Below are 7,071 nucleotides of genomic sequence, written 5' to 3' on the forward strand. Positions count from 1 at the left end.
ATGGGTGATCATTTTATATCTCTGCTTTGATTTTTCAGAAATTATATTTTCTTTATATTCTTCCAAGTAACAATATTGACATTTGTTTTTCATTTATCAAACATGTACATTTTCTTTTATTTCTTTTTGTAAAAAAAAATACGAAAAGAAAGAAAGAAAAATTAAAACAGTACTGAACTAATACTGTTTGTATACTTGTCAGATTGTTAAAGGAATGATGTGCCTTCAGAATATTAAATATTGTTAAATGGCACAAAATATGCATAACCATATACTGTGTGATACTGTGTCTTTATTCTCTTGTGGGATTATGAAATGTGAGCTTGGATACTATGCTTGTTTGAGAGATACGCCTGAGTAGTGTGCTGTGATTTGGTATCACACATTGTGTAGCGAACCCGCCCTGTAACAGAGCTGGCAACTTTTACGTCTACAATATTCTGTATGCTTTGATTTTGATTTTTTTTTTTTTTAGTCTCCTTTTAGGGGATGGACTGGTTAATGGCATTAATCTGTATTGGTTTCTGTGGATTCCCTGCTGATGATACAACAACCTAGTGTTAATAGCTAATAGTTGCATTACAGAGTACTTTTAACAGGTTTATGGGACAGTTAAGTTATGGCTCACTTGGCGTCCTTGGGTTGACAAAACTTTGTACAGTGCACTCCCGTTATAATGAACACGGTTATAACGAAATTCCGGTTACAATGAAGTAAAAATTTAGGCTAAGACATTATCCACTCTATGTATTCTTATTGTTTGTCTTTTTGTTTTGTTTTTGTTTTTGTTTTTGGTAATAACAAAATTTCAATATAACAAAAGAAAACTGTCGGTCCAGAGGACTTCGTTATAATGGGAGTACGCTGCATATTGAAAATCACAAATTTTCAGGAAAGAAAAAAATGGAAAAAACCTTTTTGGATTTTTGCAACATTTCCCCCCAAAAGAAATGGATGTTGACATAAAATTAATGTAGTTCCAAGCATAGCACATGAAAAATCTCACTTAATTCATTCATAGCAAAGAGCAGGGTGCATAACGTGGTGATGAGGTTGTCCACCCCAAGTACATAATACAATTTGTACAGGACCCCATGGAAGATCAGCTAATGCAGCTGAATATGGGTTGAAGAGCCATTGTGAACAGGTAGAAATTGAAAACAAGCAAACAAACAAATTTATAACTATTGTGTTTTAATACCCAAATCAATATTTTTCATACATATCGGATATATGCCAGATGAGATAAAGTCTTGTCACTCAATGGATGATGGGTGAAATTTAGGCTGTATGGGATCTCATTTCCCAGTAGCAGAATATTATTGGTGGATTTTAAAGTGCATCCCAGGCAGTTAGTTGGATGATGAGGAGAAGGGAGGGGAGAGGATGGAGAGAGGAGAAGGAGCATACAGATTGATGGTGCATGGCAGTGTTGGTGGTGATACATAGTGTCATTGTCAGTGTTGGTGGTGATACATGGTGTCATTGTCAGTGGTGATGGTGGTGATGCTGCTGATTGAACTATTGTCACTGTTGTTGGTGACAATGGTGGTAATGCTGGTGATGATGATGATGATAGTGATGGTTATACTGATAATAGCTGCTTCTTTATTGTTGGTGGTGGTATTAGTTGTAGGTTTGTGGTGGTGGAGATGATGCTAATTATGATGGAACAACCATTGATGGTGGTAATGATGCTACTATGGAACCATTGGCTGTGGTAATGATGCTAATTATGATGGAACCACTGGCGGTGGTAATGATGCTATATATGATGGAACCATTGGTGGTGGTAATGATGTTAATGATGGAACCATTGGTGGTGGTAATGATGTTGATTATGATGGAACCATTGGTGGTGATAATGATGTTCATGATGGAACCATTCGTGGTGGTAATGATGTTAATCATGGAACTATTCGTGGTGGTAATGATGTTAAACATGGAACCATTGGTGGTAATGATGTTAATTATGATGGAACCATTGGTGGTGGTAATGATGCTGATTATGATGGAACCATTGGTGGTGGTAATGATGCTGATAATGATGGAACCATTCGTGATGGTAATGATGCTTATTGTGATGGGACCATTGGTGGTGGTGATGATGTTAATCATGATGAAACCATTGGTGGTAGTAATGATGCTGATTGTGATGGAACCATTGGTGGTAATGATGCTAATCATGAAACCATTGGTGGTGGTAATGATGATAATCATGATTGAACCATTGGTGGTAATGATGTAATCATGATGGAACCATTAGCAGTAATAATGTTAATCGTCATTGTCATGGTTGTGATGATGGTGGTAATTGTGGATGATGGTGATGAACATTTTCACATTGCCCATGGTACTAGTGGTGATGGAAATCATGCTGATGATGACAGTGGTAAGGATAATGGTTGTAGTGGATGTTGCAGTGGTAGCAATAATGCTGCTAGTATAGATGGTGCTAATTAATGACGTCATGGTTGAAAATTAATGCTGCTAATGGTGTTAGTAATTTACAGTTTGACAGTTACAATGTATTGGTACTATAGTATGAAAATGGTGGAAGAAGTGACGTTAATCGTGATGGTGAAGATAACAAATACGCTCTCACATCCATCCTCATCTCCTTGCCCTATACCATGAAACATTTTGTGAGAAGACAAGGACAAGGATGATGTCTCGAACGGGATCATGTTTCATCACGAGAAAATGTTAAATTGGCGGCACTTCACGCACACCTTACACACACACTCACACACACACACACACACGAAGAACCATGGCTACGTCGCAGTCACGTGACAACCACAGGTCACGCGATCTGCAAGTGGCTGACTCTTTCAATTTTAACTCTTAATGTAGGCAGGATTTATCTCACCTGTAATTGTGTGAAATTCACTACCTTCTTTCTATGGATGAATCTTACGGGGTACATGCAACCTGCAATAGCAGGGATTGGAACAAAACTCAAGTAGGTATTGAAGATGCAACAAACGTTTGAGTTTTTCATGAAAATTTAAACGTCTGTAGACTGACAGTTTAATTTGCGACTTGATCCAAAACCGTCACAGATCATGGGAAAGCCATTTCGTAATCTTCAGGAGAGAGAGAGAGAGAGAGAGAAAGAAGGCACTCTGCGCCCGCAATATGTAAAGGTTACACAATATTTTCTGAGGTCATGTGACAATAGGAGATTAAAGAATATCTTTTACCAGTAAATTTTCCAAGACTGCATGAAGTCGAAAGAAGATTTTAAATGCATCTTTCCCACCCTCGGTCTCCAAGCGTTGTCCCTGCATGGCATAGATGTCATAATGACTGCCATGATTTAACCATTAAGAAAACAACAACAACAACAAACAAATAAATAAATAAATAAATAAATAAATAAATAAAGAATACAAGAGATAAGAGTGTGAACAAATGCATGCCGGTGCAATAATATGTTCAAACAAATAATGAAAATACACAATTATGTTAAATAATTACAAGAAATATCACTGTTCACATTTTTATTATATGAATGTTGACGTGTTGTTTCTTGATATAGTATTTTCTCCTCTTTCTCTCGTTGGCGCTCCGAGACAAGGCAGTGTACTTGGTACTAAACTTCTTTTCGCGTGTGTTTATGTCTTAAAGCACATACTGAAGTTGTTCTCCAGAAAAGAATATTCACAATGTAAATATATCATCAAAATATGCAGCATGTAAACATTAAAGTCGAATACATCGTCGTTAGCAATACATTAGGGTAAGATACATCCATGAAGCAAACAAAACTCGGGCATCCTGTCTCCAAGACCTTGAGGAGATGGCAAACAAAATCCTCCTTTTCCTCTCCTCCCTCCCCCTCCCCCCTCCCCCCTCCGGGATCCCCCTCCCCCCCCCCCCCCCGGGCTTCTCGGTTGAACCGTCGAAATCATACGAACTGTATTTCATTTTCGGAATTTCAAACTTTCGGAATAACGGACCTTAGTAATAAGGCCACATCAATGTTCGGATAAATTACCCCTTAATCATTTTCGGATGAACAAATAGCTAGATGTACGGAATTTGTGCGTTTTGAAATAACGAACTTCTATTTCATTTTGGGAACCTTCTGAATAGTGAACAGCACCCGTCGAGCCTTGTAAGGCGCCCTCTATCATAATCGATGACTGAACCGAATTTTAATATTTCCTTCTAACAGCATGGAAACCAGTTCGGTAAAAATTTTTATTTTAATATATTATTGGCTATAAAAGGAGTTACAATCAAGAAACGCTTGTTTGTAAATATGAGATGAAATGAAATAGCGAAAACAACGTAACATGTTTGCCTTTCTTGTCTAGATCGGCTTGAAATTGTTAGCTCTGGCATCTCAAGAAAGTTATGTTTTCATTGGCGTTTATATTTCTCTGCATGAAACTCTATTCGGAAAGCAGCTATGATCGGATATCATTAATTTTCATTTCATCATTTCATTTTTGTCCAAGTTATGGGAAAAAAACATTGCATGGAAACTTGGTTTTGTCACATGTTCACTATGGAAACATTTAAACAACATATATATATATATAAACAACGTATTTGATGACATATTAACGATAGGTCTGTTGTGGTAAAAGGGATAGGTGAGTATAGATTTAGTGGTGATCCAGATAAAAGGTATCTCTAAAGGATGAGGATAAGATATAAGAGTAATACTGTATCTCGTCAGAGTAATCTTGAAATAAAGCGGATTTTAGGGAAGAAATTGCCGATGGAAAGAGGTAAGAATATACGAACAAGCAAGATAATGTCTTCGTTAGTAAAGACCTCCTTACAAAACTTCTCATAGATAAGTTATGTTTGCAGTTTTATCGTTGGAGATGACCTTCCTATGATTGCAAAGCTTTGCTCAATTTTCTTTTTTTTTAGTTCTTGTTTTGTTTGTTTATGTAAGAGAATTTCGACACTATTTTCAAGTAGACTTCAGTGAAAAGAATAAAATAGAAAATACAAGTATACAAATTGCGAATGTGAGAGTTTTATTCAAGTGGAGTAACTAAAAAAATTAATTAGAATTGCAATATTGCACATGTTTTTACTCAACAGTAGTATAGATTTACGGTCATTACATGCAAATTAGATGAGTATATAGATGAGACTATAGCCTATAATAACGCTCATATCAGTTTGTATATCAATTTAGAATTTGTATGGGTAAAATACCAAAAGTCCTCCATTCATTCATCAGTGCTTGATTCATATGGTATACTAAAACTATAAAATGCGGAGAATGTCAGTTTTTGTCTTTTTGAACAATTCAAAAATGTCAGTAAAAAATCATATTGTATATATAGTCGAAATGGTTTGGGGAAATTATTAGGCAATGACCTCTCTGTTCTCTGTTATGTGTTATTGTATCACTATTGGTGATGTACCATTCTGTTTCTTTGAGTTTACTCAAGGAACAAATACCAACTTGAAATGGATTGAAATCCATTCAAATCGGGTGCTATTCGTTATTACGGAGGCTCGGTAATCACAAAATGAAATCAGATTCGTTAATCCGAAGATGAAAGGAAGGTGCGTACGAACGAACTTTCGGAATTACCAGCCTTAAATTCGTTTTCGGATTAAAGAACCTTCGAAATAACGAACCTTTGGAATAACGAATTTTCGGAATACCGAACCATGAAAAGCGAACCTTGGTAATAACGAGCCTTCAGAATAACGAATCTTATTTCATTTTCTTTTGAACGATCCTCCGGAATAACGAACCTTCGGAATGACAAACTTTAACCTTGAAATCAAGTATTAGGTAGATTGGACAACTATACTTATAGTATATACGTTCTGTTTTGCATTGATTTGTAACTTTACAATGAAGAACATAATGAGAGCTTAATAGCAATCAACGTATGCAAAGAGACTCCTCTGTAGAAATCGCTCATTCAACGCACGGGATCATTAATGCAATATTCTAGACTGTGATTGTATAACAAAACAATTTGACACCAATTTAGATTTCTCATGTTGTTTAGACTTACCTCGCGTCTAGTTCATTACACATTTAACTTGCTTAGTTTAGTAATTAAGTCTATTACAAGTCCAGGTGGACAATTCAGTCAATGTTGTTCTGAAGTTGAATAATCTGAATACGTTTCAGTTTCATACGAAATTAATCGAAAGTTTTCAGAGCCGCACTAAACGTTTTGTGGTCCAACGAGCTTTATCAGTAACACGCTGTCGCCTGCTTACTGAGAGATGGAAATAAAATGGTCAGACGAAAAAGGATGTGAAAGGCTAGCCTGGATAGAGAGTGAGAAGATAGAGAGATAAAGAAGGAACAAAGAGAAAGCAAACAGAATCTACGGGGGATACAGGAGAGTGAGATGGGGAGGGGAGGGAGAGAGGGAGGGTGGGGGTAAAGGTGGCGATTGAAGTGCTAGGTATGTTGTTCTGTCGTGTATATATTGACAGGTTGTACATCGAGGACTGATAAATATCACGTATACATTTTATATACTATAGTATGTTTATGCTGTATATGATTTCTGATTGAATCCATTCCCACAGTGGCGGATCCGGGGGGGGGGGGGGGGGGGGGGGGCGCACCGGGCGCGCACCCCCTTTTTATTTATTTGCGCCCCCTTTAATTTTGCAAAGGCGCCTCCCCTTTACGGAATTCCTGGATCCGCCCCTGTCCCATCAGATTTTGACATTTTCTCTTACTTTGCACAGTCCTCGTTTCAGTTATTTGAGACACTGGGCTAGACCAGGGAGGGTCAGCTCTCTCCCCCTGGGTTATCCTCTCTCACTAAAAGGCCTCCCTGGTTGAATTATCGCATGTCATAATACTTATCCAATTGCTGTCAAATTCAGCTCGCTATCATACTATTTCGTGTGCAGAAAAAACAAACAAACAAAAAACAAACAAACAAACTAGCAAAACATTACTTAGGAATTTCTTCAAGCAGCTATTGTCTAATTGTTTCTCCACTCCCCCGTCCTCAGCCCAGAAACCTTACATATTAGTATATCATAGTCTCCCTGCGATATTAGGATGAACAAGTACTGAACAAATTTTACATTGTTCTGTCATTATATCAG

The sequence above is a fragment of the Diadema antillarum genome, unplaced genomic scaffold (assembly GCF_040938485.1).
Source record: "Diadema antillarum isolate AM-2024a unplaced genomic scaffold, OU_Dant_1.0 seq00002411_RagTag, whole genome shotgun sequence".
NCBI classification, from domain to species: Eukaryota; Metazoa; Echinodermata; class Echinoidea; order Diadematoida; family Diadematidae; genus Diadema; species Diadema antillarum.